Below are 13,627 nucleotides of genomic sequence, written 5' to 3' on the forward strand. Positions count from 1 at the left end.
TGTTGGGCCTACTGTGGGGTGAGTTGTCGAGGATGGTGTCTGAAGCCAAGCAGCCAGTCCGAGTCGGGATGGCAGCCCATAGCTCTCGAGTATCACCCATTGTTTATCGGGTGCTTGTCTAGTCCAATCCATGACTCTCCCCAGCGTGATCGCCTCGTAGTACGAGGGTAGGTGGGGTAGCTGTAAACCCCCTAAATTTCTACGGCGAAATCATACGTTGTGAGGAAAGCGAGGGTTACTAGAGCCCCATATAAACTCCCGAATCAGTCGCTGGATTTTAAGGAACCATATTTTAGGTATATGGATGGGGATGGTTTGAAATAGGTAGAGAATCCTTGGGAGGACATTCATTTTAATGATGCTCAATCTTCCCATCCCGAAGTTCGTTTTTAAGTTTGTTCAGGAGTGGTAAAAAGTTGTCTGAGTATAGTTGAGATAAGTCTCTATTTATCCAAACACCTAAATATTTAATTTTTGAGGGATGCCACGCAAAGGGGAATGTGCATTTCCAGTTATTTACCAGAGTGGTGGGGGCGGTGAGGTTAAGGGCAGTGGATTTGGAGAAATTAATTTTGAAGTGTGACAGGGCCCCAAATGTATGGAATTCCGAGATGAGGTTGGGGATTGAAATGGAAGGATTTGTCAGAGCTATCAACAGGTCATCTGCAAATAGTGATAGTTTGTATTCCTGGCCAGCGATGGCCAGGCCTGTAATATCTGGGTTCATTCGGATTGCTTTGGCCAGTGCCTCCATACATAGGACAAAGATGAGGGGGGATAGGGGGCAACCTTGGCGGGTGCCGTTAGAGATCTTAAATGGGTCTGAGAGGGTGCCATTTACTTTGATACGGGCCGTAGGTGTGGAGTACAGTGACATGATTCTACCTAAAGAAGTAGCTCCCAGCCCCATGTGTGTTAACACTCCCCTCATGAATAACCAGTTAATTCTATTGAACGCCTTCTCTGCATCGGTTGTGATTATTATAGATGGGTTATGGATGTTCGAGGCTAAATGGATCAGGTCTATCACTTTAGTGGTGTTGTCCCGAGCCTCGCGACTCGGGACAAAGCCCACCTGGTCAGAATGGATTAGTGTCAGAAGGAGTGTTTTAAGTCTGTTTGCTATAAGTTTGGCAAATAGTTTGATGTCTGTATTCAGGAGGGAGATAAGTCTGTAACTAGAACATAGAGTTGGGTCTTTACCTTCCTTGTGTATTACCGTGACATGGGCTTCAAGGGACTGTGGAGAGAACTGCATAGAGTCAGAAATAGAGTTGAAGGCAGCGAGCATCTTGGGCAGGAGGATGGAATTAAAGGTTTTATAATACAAAATTGTGTATCCATCAGGGCCCGGGCTTTTGCCTGTCGGAGTGGTTTTCAGAGCGTCTTCTAACTCTTTTAAGGTAAATGGACTTTCCAGCCAGTCCCTGTCAGCTTTTGTTATGGTAGGGAAGTTAATGTCTTTTAAATATTTGGTTATTTTCGCCTGTAGGTTGCTGACCTCCAGTAGGGAATCTGAGGGAGAAAGATTGTATAATTTGGAGTAATATGTTTGAAATGCAGATGCTATGTCTGGAGTTGTTTTGCAATCTTTCCCTTTGTCGTCTTTCATTACATCGATAAAGGCAACTGCTCTCTGAGCTCTTAAGGCTCGAGCAAGTAATTTGCCTGGTTTGTTTTCCCATTGGAAGTAACGATTTCTACAGAGCTTAAAGTCTCACTTTACTTGCTCATTTAATAGGGAGTTTAGTTCAGTCCGTGCCGACACAAGGGCCCGTCTATCCAAATCTGACATGGATGCTTTATGTGTTAATTCTAACCTGTAGGAGTAGTTGTGTCTTTCGTTCTTCTTTTTGTTTCTTAATGTGGGAGCCTAGTTGCATCAATTTCCCTCTCAAAACACATTTGTGGGCTTCCCATACTGTGACCTTAGATACTTCAGGGGTCGTTAAGCTCAAAATAGTCAGTGAGAGTCTGAATGATTTGCGGTTTGCAACATTCATTGGAAAGAAGGCTCTCGTTCAGTCGCCATGAGCAAGGTCTGGATAGAGCAATCTAATACAAAAAATAAATAAATGTGAGTGAGGTGGTCCAATGGCGCAATTCTGAAGCTGCCGAGTGATCCTGGTTTTTATGGGTCCCTCAAACCCGTCACCATCACCTTAGAAACCAATATTTAAAACCTGACCTCTCTGGCGCTCCTTCTTGGGATAGGTGTAGGGGTCTCCCCCGTGAACCAATAGTATATGGGGAAGAGAGAACAAAAAGAATGCCAATAGTGAAGCACGTCTTTACAATTTCCCTCCCTCTTTAATACTATTAATATGTATTAAAGAGGGAGGGAAATTGTAAAGACATGCTTCACTATTGGCATTCTTTTTGTTCTCTCTTCCCCATATACTATTGGTTCACAGGGGAGACCCCTACACCTATCCCAAGAAGGAGCGCCAGAGAGGTCATGTTTTAAATATTGGTTTCTAAACTGGATAGAGCAATGTCTGTATATAGTGTTAGCGTAATTGGTGCGTGGTCGGACCAGGTAATTGGTTCAATGGAGGTTTGGTCTATTAGGTGAAGAAATCTGTGTGGGAGAAGGAAAAGGTCTATCCTAGAGTATGAATTATGGGGGTTTGAGAAGAAAGTGTAGTCACGTTCAGAGGGATGCTGGAGGCGCCACGCGTCGGCCAGCTGATGCTCGTGTATAGTGTGTCTGACCCTACAATAGACCTTGTTTGCGAAATATCGTGACTGTGTGGAGGAGTCTATGTCAGGCTGAAACGTCCAGTTAAAGTCACCTCCTAGAACAAGAATCCCTTCTTTCAGGGCTTCAATACGTTCAAGTACTTTCTGGAGGAAAGAGGGCTGGTTCATATTGGGTGTGTAAAGACTAACAAAGGTATATTGCTGGCCATGTAAAACGCCCTTTACTAACAATGCTCTTCCATCTTCAATTGAGTGGGACTCAAGGGACTTGAAGGGAAGGCGGCGGGAAAATAATATCGCGACACCAAGTATTTTACTGCTTGTATTGTTGCTGAAGAAAGCAACGGGGAAGTTACGGTCTTTTAGTGAGGGGGCTTTATCTGCCAGAAAGTGGGTCTCTTGGATGAAGGCTACATCCGCTCTGAGAGCATAAAGTTCTCGTAAAGCCCTGGACCTTTTTTCGGGAATATTTAAACCCTTTGCGTTGATGGAGACAACCTTAAGGGTTGTGCGTCTTGTACTAGTCATCAGGACTTAATGGTGAGCCCAGGCATGGGAGGGGGAAGAAAGGAAAAGGAACAGAGGGTATTTGGTAGGGGTTAAATACATAGCCAATAACTGTAACATTTGCAAGAAATGAAAGTGGTTAACAAATAAAAGGTCGGACCGCTCCTTTCTTTTTACTGGTGCAGAAGCTGCAGCCAGTTGCAAGGACAAACAAGTGCGGCACAGGGGGCATCAGGGGGGGGGTTGCGGTCTACAGCCATCAAATCGATGTACAGAAAAAGGGAAATCACATAACGTTGAACAGTGAACTGACTAGGCCAACTATGGGAAAGCTAAACGTTTATCCCTCCGCTTCTTTTTTATATATATATATTATATATATATATATATATATATATATTCAAGGAGGGGGGTGGTTTGTGGCCTAGCATTTTACTTATATAGTAACACATTTTTGAAACAATAACATTGTGAGTAAAGGATCACTCGTATATGAAGATACGTTCAGCAGGTGGAGAGGTGGTATGCATAATTTTGAGATATACTCACGCCACAGCTTACAGATCTAGGAGAGTAGTGCCCAGTTGAGGGGCAAAGGAAGGTCCAATCAATGGAAGTTGGGTATCATAAAGTCCAATAACTGTATAAATGGTAGTATAGTCCCTGGTATGTCCTAGAATTTTTGCAGGAACTGCAGGCGTATTTAGTTGCAGTTCTGTGTAAACAGTGGGAAATCAACAGGTTTTTGTGTAGGAGCTCAGGTGACTCTGCTGTTCGTTGTTTGGCGTCGACGATTAGGGCTTCTTCTTGGGTGTTCGACAGCTGTCCAGCCGTCATTGTCGCGTCGCAGAGGTGAAGGTAATCTTATTGAGTGTTCCGGACAGTCAGGAAGTTGAGGAGGTTCAAATCCCAATGAACTGCAGAAGGGTTGGTAATCTGAAGGATCTTTGAGGATAAGTAGTTTACCTTTGTGCATCACTTGGAGGTTGAAAGGGAAGCCCCATTTATATTTTAGTTCCAGACGGCGTAATTCAGCGGTAAGGGGTCGAAGTGCTCGTCTCTGTTGCAGGGTCGACCATGAAAGATCTTGGAAAATTTGTAGTTTTTGCTCATCAATTTCAATTTGGTCTTGAGTACGGGTTTTGCAGAGTATTTCTTCTTTTTGGGTAAAATAGTGGAGGCGACAGATGATGTCCCTAGGTTGGTCTGCTGAGGAGCTGCGTGGGCGAAGGGCTCTGTGAGCTCTGTCGAAGGTGATTGTCGAGTTAGGATCTTTCCCTAGGATCTCATTGAAAATCCTGGTGAGGTAGTCTGTCAGGCTGTTCATCGGTATGTCTTCTGACACCCCTCTAATTCTTGAATTATTACATCTCCCACGATTGTCCAGATCTTCTAATCTTTGTGAGAGGGCGTTGATCATGTCAGTCTGTTGGACTGCTGTCTCACGTAGGTCATTATATGCCTGGGCCATGGTGTCTTGTAGGTCTTCGCATTTGGACATCCTGTCTCCTAATTGGGCGAAGTCGGCTCTGATCTCTGCCAGCTCCGAGCGTATGGTGTCCCACACGCTACGGTCCAGGGAGTCAAAGTCTTGGCATAGTACGTAACAGTTGTATTATTTGTGAAAGATCTCCTCCCTTGTAGGCTTGAGTGTGTTGAGGAGTTGGTGGTAAGGCTAGTGAAGAAGGGGGTTCTTGCGCGGGTGCGCCTTGGGAGTTAGAGTCCTCATTGTGAAGCGGAGCTTCCGTAGGTTTGAGAAAATGTCTCATGTCTGTTTTGGACGGTGTGGATGAGGGTGTAGCCATATCTTTATCACCGCTCACCTTTTTATTTCTGCCCATACTACGTCGTGAGGGTTCAGTTAATAGGGTTGGTCAGTAAAATTCTTCACCTCTAAATAGGATATCGAGTGATTTGTATGTGTTAAGCTTAATAGGATGGCTGTTTTCCACTTTCCCCCGACATGTGGGGTGCTGGGCAGCCATCGCAGTGGCGAATGGTGTTTTGTTATCACATGGAAGCATTGTGAGAGCATATAGCGGGAGTCGGTTTCACCTCCCTTATAGGGTAATTGGGACATAAACCTTGCAGGTTTGTAGCTCGGGCCGTTGGTATCTCTTTATAGTCAGAGGTGGAGCATAGGCCAAAAGGAGTTGCTTATGAAAGGTGCTTCTAATAGGGGGTGGGCAGCCTCCTCTGTGGTAAATCACTTTGTGGGCAGGTTCATTAAAGTAAGGTGCCACCTGTTTAGTTTGGGCTGGACAGCGAAGTCCCAGCAGCAGGATCACGGGAGGGCCGCAATCCGCAGAGACCCGTAAACGGGCCCCCTGACTCTGCTGCCCCCCGCGACACGCGGCAGGTGCTGATAAAAGGGGATACCTCAGAGATAGATGCGCTGTATGTGGGAATCTTTGGAGCTCTTTTTTTTTTTTTTTAATTATATATATATATATATATATATATATATATATATATATATATATATATATATATAAAGAGAGAGTAGAGAGCGCTATATATTCTCCACCAGCTATATGTAAAATCACCACTATGATTTGTGGTGTGAATAACCAATCCAAATGCAATGTGATAGAAATTCAATAATAAAACAATTTTATTAAAACATATTTTTCATTATTCACATCTGGATTTCATCTTAGGATATGATTTCAACAGCCCAACGCGTTTCGTCTTTAAAAAGACTTCATCAGGGGTTTGATTACACTGTAGATGGTAGAGATCATAATATGTTGTAAATAGTACAGAAAATCAATATGACCATTTACAACTAATTAATTATTCCGGTACATACCAAAAGCTGTACATCAACAATTGTGCAGAACAAAACGTCCTTAGAATAGAAGGTAGGTCCGAGATTTTATAATATATATATATAGATGGGTCTCTGTGTGAGAGCTTAGGGGTTTTGCTGTATTATGGTGGAGGTTGCACAGGTCTGATAATGCTGGCTGGGGACTCTCTGCTTTTCCCAGTACCAGTATCTTATGGTGAGCAGCACTAGAGGAGGTTGTGGGGTTTCCACAGTCTATGGAACCTTTTTATTATTTGTGATGATGGGGGAAGGGGGGGGGGTAGATGCCCAGCGTCTGCTTTTTGTTAAATTGAGGGTGCAGGGAGGCTACAACAGCACAGAGGGCTATGCACCCCTCTGGCTGCTTCACTGGTACAGAGCCCCCTGCCTCCCAAGACCAGGCAGCCGAGCGCCGAGGTCTCCTGAAAGCTGCAGCACTATGTGCTCAGCAGCCGCCAGCGCACTATCTCCCCCAGCAGTCCCGGGTCCCGCCACGTGTGTAGCGCTTCAGGGGGCACTCACCACAGGTCTCCAGCTGCCGGATGGTGCAGCGGGGTGAGAGGAGTCTGCCCTTATCCTCAGCTGTCTTCCCCAGGCGAAAACGGAGGTCCTTCGACGCCACGGAGCTCAGGTATCGGGGAGGCTTCAAAATCCAGGTCCCGGCTTAAGCCGTCAGAACGGCTTCCCGACTCCGCGGCCTCCGGCGGCAGGCACCAGGGGGGCAGGGGGGACCACAGAGCAAGGGGGCTTTTTGTGGTGGACACAATTGGCCCCAGGAGTGTATAAATATTAAAACTGTGCGGGAGCTTGCTGAAGGTGCTGCCTGCTCGTATGGCTGCCAAGCCACGCCCCCCGCAAGTACTGTTTTTATTATTTGAATAAAAAGTGGTAGATTTTAACGTGTAGATAAAATGGATCACGTACCACAGCAGGCAGTTATCACATACCACAGATGTATTTCACTTGAGCCTCAGGCGGCAGTTAGAAGAGGTTACACTCACTCGTCCAGGAACGATCAGTGCCAGGCCACGCCACTACACGTTTTGTCACGTGGACTTCGTCAGAGGGCTCAATACTGCAAGCACATACTTTTTGTACTGTGCAATGAGGTACCGGGGGAGCGCGCACCTCAAAGCACAGAACGCACAGCCCGCATCGCAGCGTGTATGGGCTGCTTAACATATATTTAAGTTTATGTTTTAAGTTTTTTTTTTTTTTTTTTTTTAAGCATGGTGAAAGAGATATGTATAAAACCCACACAAAACTGCTGAATGATAAAACAAATGCTTCCTAAAAAGGACAGGTCACTGTGCTGCTTCAACACTATCTCTGGCAGCCATCAGTAATCTCAGTCACAGGCAGTAAAGATAAGTACACAATAAGTGATTTGTCATCCGATCCAGCAGATAGGCCAAACAGGTATGGATCATTGGAATATGGATCATTGGAATATGGATCATTGGAATATGGAGCCCAACAGGTATGGATCAGGGTATGGTGAAGTGGACCATTGGAATTGTTGCCATAGTAACCAAGCATTTTTGAAGAAGTATTTATTTAGTTGCTGGTTGGTTTCTGACTGTAATGTCAACAGTGGTCAACTTCTCCATTCTTTTCACTGCTTGATACATCAACACTCTTATACTGTATCATGGACTTTCTTCATATCATACTGTATAATAATATTGATAAATATGTTACACTCTAGAGCTGGGGTAGCCATCTCCAGTCCTCAAGAGCTACCAACAGTTAATGTTTTCCATGTCTCCTCACAGAATCACAAGTGAAGTAATTAGCTCCACCTGTGGATCTTTGAAAATGTTTCAGTTAGTAATGAGTGCACCTGTGCATCAGCTAGATTGTCTGGAAAATGTGAACTGTTGGTAGCTCCCACTGCTCTAGAGCATCATGCTTTATATCAGTGATCAGGGAACTGTCACTCCCCGCACCGGCTGCAGAGCATTGCGCCGCGTCTCTTACTCACCGAGACGGGGGTGCTGATGTCATTGCTCTGCCGCTGGGTCTCACTGCAGGTCCCCGATGTCTCTCTGGCTCCAGGGCAGGTGGCTACCCCTAGGGGGTCCGGCGATCCCCGTGGCCGGCTCCCAGGATGGGCGCCGCCATCTTGGATGTGGCATCTCAGCCTAAAAAGGCAGGGCTAGATATAACCTCTGTTGGAGGTTGGGCCCTGTGACATCACTACCTGGGAGAAATAAAAGGAAGCTCTGCCTGTCCCTCAGTGCTGATGCTTATGCCTGACTTAGGTCAGTTTTCAGCTGACACTCAGCTGCACAGTGTTTCTATGTTGGAGTCTGTTTGCCTGCAAAGCCTGACTCTGAGTTTAGTTATATCACCGAGAGTGTTCCTGAGTTCCGTTATATCACCAAGAGTGTTCTTGAGTTCCGCTATATCACCGAGAGTGTTCCTGAGTTCCGTTATATTTGAGTCACACCAAGCTACCATCTAAAGCTTCACAGCGGCAGTGGGTTCCCGGTGTCTGGTCCCTTCACTCATCACACAGTACCTTCAAGTGTCAATACCATCCGGCTCCAGCCTATACTTCAGCTCCCCTAGGAGGCTTCCGTTAGAGGGCCGCGACCTGCTGGGTGGACCCAGCGGAGTCCAAATTCCCTTGTGGGGATCCCTGGCGAAGACCGCCACCCAGTTAGACTCCGCGTCTCTGATTGGGAGTTTCGCCAAACTCCTAGGGGACTTCTCGTATGCAAAGGCAGTATATCCGACCGGCGATCCTTTCTCCGCCTCTCCCATCCGTATCAGAGCCACCACCCTCAGTGGGTCCACAACAACCCGTTGTGACAGGAACATGGGTAAATTAACCCAAATGGGGTAAAAATTTAATTCCTGGAGGTAATGGATGTTTGCACTGCCGTGACACAGCCGGGCATGCACAGGGCCATAACTGGGAAGGGGGGGGGGTTGCCGGGTGTCTCCTCCAGTTCAGCGCACATTTTACTCATTTTTAAAACCCAGGGACCTCTTTTTACTGAATGGGTGCCCAGGACACACTCTTTCAATATTGACGTGCGCGCCTTTTATTTATGTTCTGGCCGGGTTGGGGGGAACTGTGTGGCCACCTCTGTAGTTTTGTGGCTGCAGAGAAGTCTGAGGAGCAGCACAACTGTGGCACTTCACATCTCTTTCCTGGTGCCGGGGCAGACTGATGCTCGCGAAGAAGGTTGGAGGAAGCAGACTGTGGACACTGCCTGACCCCCTCATGGTTGCCCCCGGTGATGTGGCGACACATTTGACCAGGTGGGAGAGACACACTGGGAATGCACACTATTAATCTTTTCAGTATATTGAAGTTGTGCTAAAATGGTGGGATTATTTTTGGCTATTGGAAATGTGAAGGGCTAATCTGTTATAGATCTCTTTACCTAATGTATTCTACCCTCCGTAAAACAATTCCAATTAGGTTGACAGTCAATACTGGAGGTCAACCTTATATGATCGACATGCATTACGTGAACATAGTAAATAGGTTGACATTTATAAGGTTGACATAGTTTTAAGATGACAGGTACAAAATCGACAGTTTCAAATGGTCACCACAAGTTTTTTTTCTCCTTTTTCTTATCTTTTTTTACCCTTTACCATCCATTTGTTACTATGACTGGGAATAGTATCCTGTACTGAATGCAGCGGTAGCAGAACGAGGCACCTTGCTCAAAAAATGGCTAGCACAGTAAGCTTTGTAAGGGGATCCGGCACACTAATTGGGGTAAAATGTGGCTTAAAATGCTAAATGGCACACCAAATAAATGTGTCTTTTTTTGCGTTAGCCAATTCCATGCTGACCTTTCACTGTGTTGACCTTTTGTAACTGTCTACCTTTTCACCTGTCTACATTTCCATGTCAACCGAATGACCTTGTCGACCTATGCAGGGCCGGCGCCACCACTAGGCAGCTCTAGGCATTTGCCTAGGGCGCCGGCACCTGGAGGGTGGCAGTTCGCCCCTCACCCCCAGCGAACTGTGTAAAAAACTTGCGTCCCCGGCGTCCCTGCAGTGCTGTAGCGGGCAGCGGTGTCGGTGCCGTGGGGGAACCTGCGGCGCTGTCATTGTGTATAAAGCTGGCTGCGGCCGGCGGGGTCCCTACAGTGAATAGAAAATAACTAGCGCTATGTGCGCGGCGGCACGGGAAGCGCTAGTTATTTTCTATTCACTGCAGGGACCCCGCCGGCCGCAGCCAGCTTTATACACAATGACAGCGCCACAGGTTTCTCCACGGCACAGACACTCCTGCCCGCTACAGCACTGCAGGGACGCCGGGGCTGCAAGTTTTTTACACATTTGGCGATATCACATGCAGCTGCTGCATCCAGGGCCGGCTGGAGGACCGCACTTGGGATGGAGCAGGACACAGTGTACCCCCTTCCCACCCTGGATCCAGGTGAGGTGAGCTGCAGCAGCACCCGCACCCCTACCCCACCCCCACCGTACAGCAGGTGAGCGGTGGTGCTGAGCAGAAATCCCCGGCGGCTTTGTACAGGAACTCTCTGTGATTGACAGTGGGGGCTCAGGAAGCGCTGCTCTGCTATGATGGTGCCATCGGACACACAACGCATGGGGACACTGAACTTGCGCTGTCTCACTATCAGCACAAGCTTCTCCCCTGGCACCATCATAGCAGAGCAGCGCTTCCTGAGCCCCCGCTGTCAATCGCCGCCCGGGAGAGCCGTCCCCATCCTGGAGTGACGCGGCGAAGATGGATGCATCACCCCCCTCCCCCCTGGAGTGACCCGACAGCGGCGGTGGACGAAAAACACCCCCCCCCCGGCGGGTGAGCGGTGGGTGAGGGGCGGGTGAGTGGCGCCCCCGCCTGGGGCGTTGTAATCACTAGCACCGGCCCTGGCTGCATCGCCAAACAAGGGCGGCCTGGAATCACAGCTATGCTGCACAGCCAGGAGGCAGCCGGTGATGTGCGAGTGCTTCGCTCTATAGCAAAGCACTCGCACAATGAGATGTGCTTATAAACTATTGCGTGGTGCATTGCGGGGTGTGACCTGTTTCTGGCCCGGCCTTGCCCTTTGCTGGCTAACCCCCTGCAGCCTACCGCTGGGAGTTGAAAATTTGCAAAACTTCACATAATTACACTCGTTGAATTAGGCCCTATGTAATATTTACACCAGAATGTGTAACACTGTTATAGATATTACATTTTTGGCTCTGTTTTTGAAATATTATTATCTCTTTGAAGTTTTCTGTTAACTTTCATCCAACAAACTTAGGTCATTTTCATATACAGTATCTCAATAGACTGTTAAATTGATTCAATGAAAAAAAAAAGAGCACAGAAGCATGGTGTGGCACTTTTTATGCAGTTCCTAGGATCTAATGAAATTTAAAACAAATATTGTAAATAATATATACAGTAGTATCATTGTTGTATATAGTGTAGGCATTGGGGTTTCTAAAATGGTTGTAATGTGTGCAGTGCACATTTTCCTTCTTGGTCCAAGGGCAGCCCATGCTACATACACTGCACCCATTTGTTATTACTCATCTTTCCAGAGCACAATGCCGAAGCTGCAGTTATGGTCTAAAATCACCAGGAAAATGGCTGCTGTGCATGTGCAGTTGTGATTTTATCTCCAGAACATGGCAGGTGGCATGTTTCTGGAGACATGTGCATACGCAGTATGCTCTGGCAAGATGGAAGAGTCTACTGCACTGTGAAGAGGAGAGAACCCACCAAGACCTGCACAGGGGCCCCCTTTTCTGTTAAAACGCTGTTGTATATAGAATACCCATATTCAGTGATCACAATGCCTCAAGTTTATATACACCAGCTACTGCCAAAAATGGGCTGTGTCTAAAACTGATGAGGAGCTGAAGATTGACTCTAACTGGTTTTAACATAAGGAACATTTAAGTAAGTGAATACTGTAATTCATAAGCTTTGGAAGACTTGGTTAACATTTAACAGATTTTACGGTACTTGTTTCCTAGCACGGCGCCCATCGCATTCCATTACATAAGGTAAAAAAGAGAGGGACAGCAAAGGCTGTTTAGAGCGCTGGTCGTGGTTGTTTTAGCTTAGGGCGAGCAGCTGCAACTAGGGATTAGTCAGATCCCTGATGACAATAGTGAAAGAATAAAGGAGGATAGTTGCAGCGCTCTCAAATTTTAATGAGTATAATGGATATCACCAATAATTAATTACATGAACATACAATACATAGGAAAATAAAAACATATATTGAATAAAAAGGTATGGTTAAAAGCAACAAGTGGACCAATTATTGTGTGGAATATATAACCTGCTCTGGTGGAAATCCACTCGGATGTGGGCACTGGAGTCCAAATGGAGTCCCAATTTGTAATCCCACTCGGATGTCCCAATTTGTAAACCCACTCGGATGTGGGCACTGGAGTCCAAATGGAGTCCCAATTTGTAATCCCAAGAACGCTGGAGGTGTCCCTGGCCCAATGGGGCGAAGAATATTGCTTGTAGGGATCCTCTCTAAGGTGCGGATTTGGTGCAGTAGGGGAAACGGGTAAGGTACTCCAATTTAAGCAAGTAAGCCGTGATCTTTTTACCCCAATCCTTATGAGTGCGGGGAGGCTTCTGTGCCAGGAAGTGAAAATAACTCCCAGAAAAAAACGGTGGTTTGTAGGGTTCCAGAGGGATTTAGCAGGTGAAGTTGAAAGTCCACAATAAGGTCCCACTTGGTCACCATTACATAAGGTATGCGATGCGATAATCGGGTAAATGAGCCGGATTATACAATTAAATATCGCACAGCATCGCATGCCACCAAATGGCATGCGATGCGATGCAATTTTTAATTGTACAACCCTGATGGGCGCTTACAATGTTAAATGCACCCTCATTGTCCACGCCACACCCACTATCAACGGCAACCCGAAGTGTGGCGAGCGCAGCGTGCCCGCGAGGGGCGGCGGTACGCGTCTTCCGACCTTTTCATACCCCCACTATCCACATCGGCATGGCAAACGGACATGGAATACATGTTAAGTCATGCGCTGTGCTCGCCACGCTTCGGGCTCGGTGGCTCACTGCGCCCACCACACTTTCTAAAATCAACTCCACACTGACGTGGATAGTTGGGTTATGAAAAGGTCAGAGGACGCGTACCGCCGCCGCTCGCCACGCTTCGGGTTGGCGTTCACAATGGGGGTGCATTTAACATTGTAATCACCCATCTGGGTGCTTGTACAATTAAAAATCGCATCGCATGCCACTATATTGTATGCGATGCAATGAGATGTATAAGATGCTGTAAGATCAAAATCGTGGGCGCTGTGCTAGGAAACAAGTACCAATTTTACAATTATCTACAAGCTACAATATCAGTGTCAGCCTATGTTAAATTAGCCTGTTTGCCATTTTGTTGATCTTTTTGGCTCATTATAAAATCTCCCCTGAAGACTAAATGATGGAAAATATAAAAGGAGCATATTTTATTCTTCAAAAATATAATTTACAATTTATTTTGCAGCTCATCATTACAGCAAAATAACGTCTGTATTTTCCTCCAGTCAGCCAGAACAGATGGAGACATGTCTACATATTTGATATTAGGATCGTAATGGTGAACATTTGATTCCCCAGAATCT

This window comes from Crinia signifera, chromosome 6 (genome assembly GCF_055691185.1).
Source record: "Crinia signifera chromosome 6, ASM5569118v1, whole genome shotgun sequence".
Classification (NCBI taxonomy): Eukaryota; Metazoa; Chordata; class Amphibia; order Anura; family Myobatrachidae; genus Crinia; species Crinia signifera.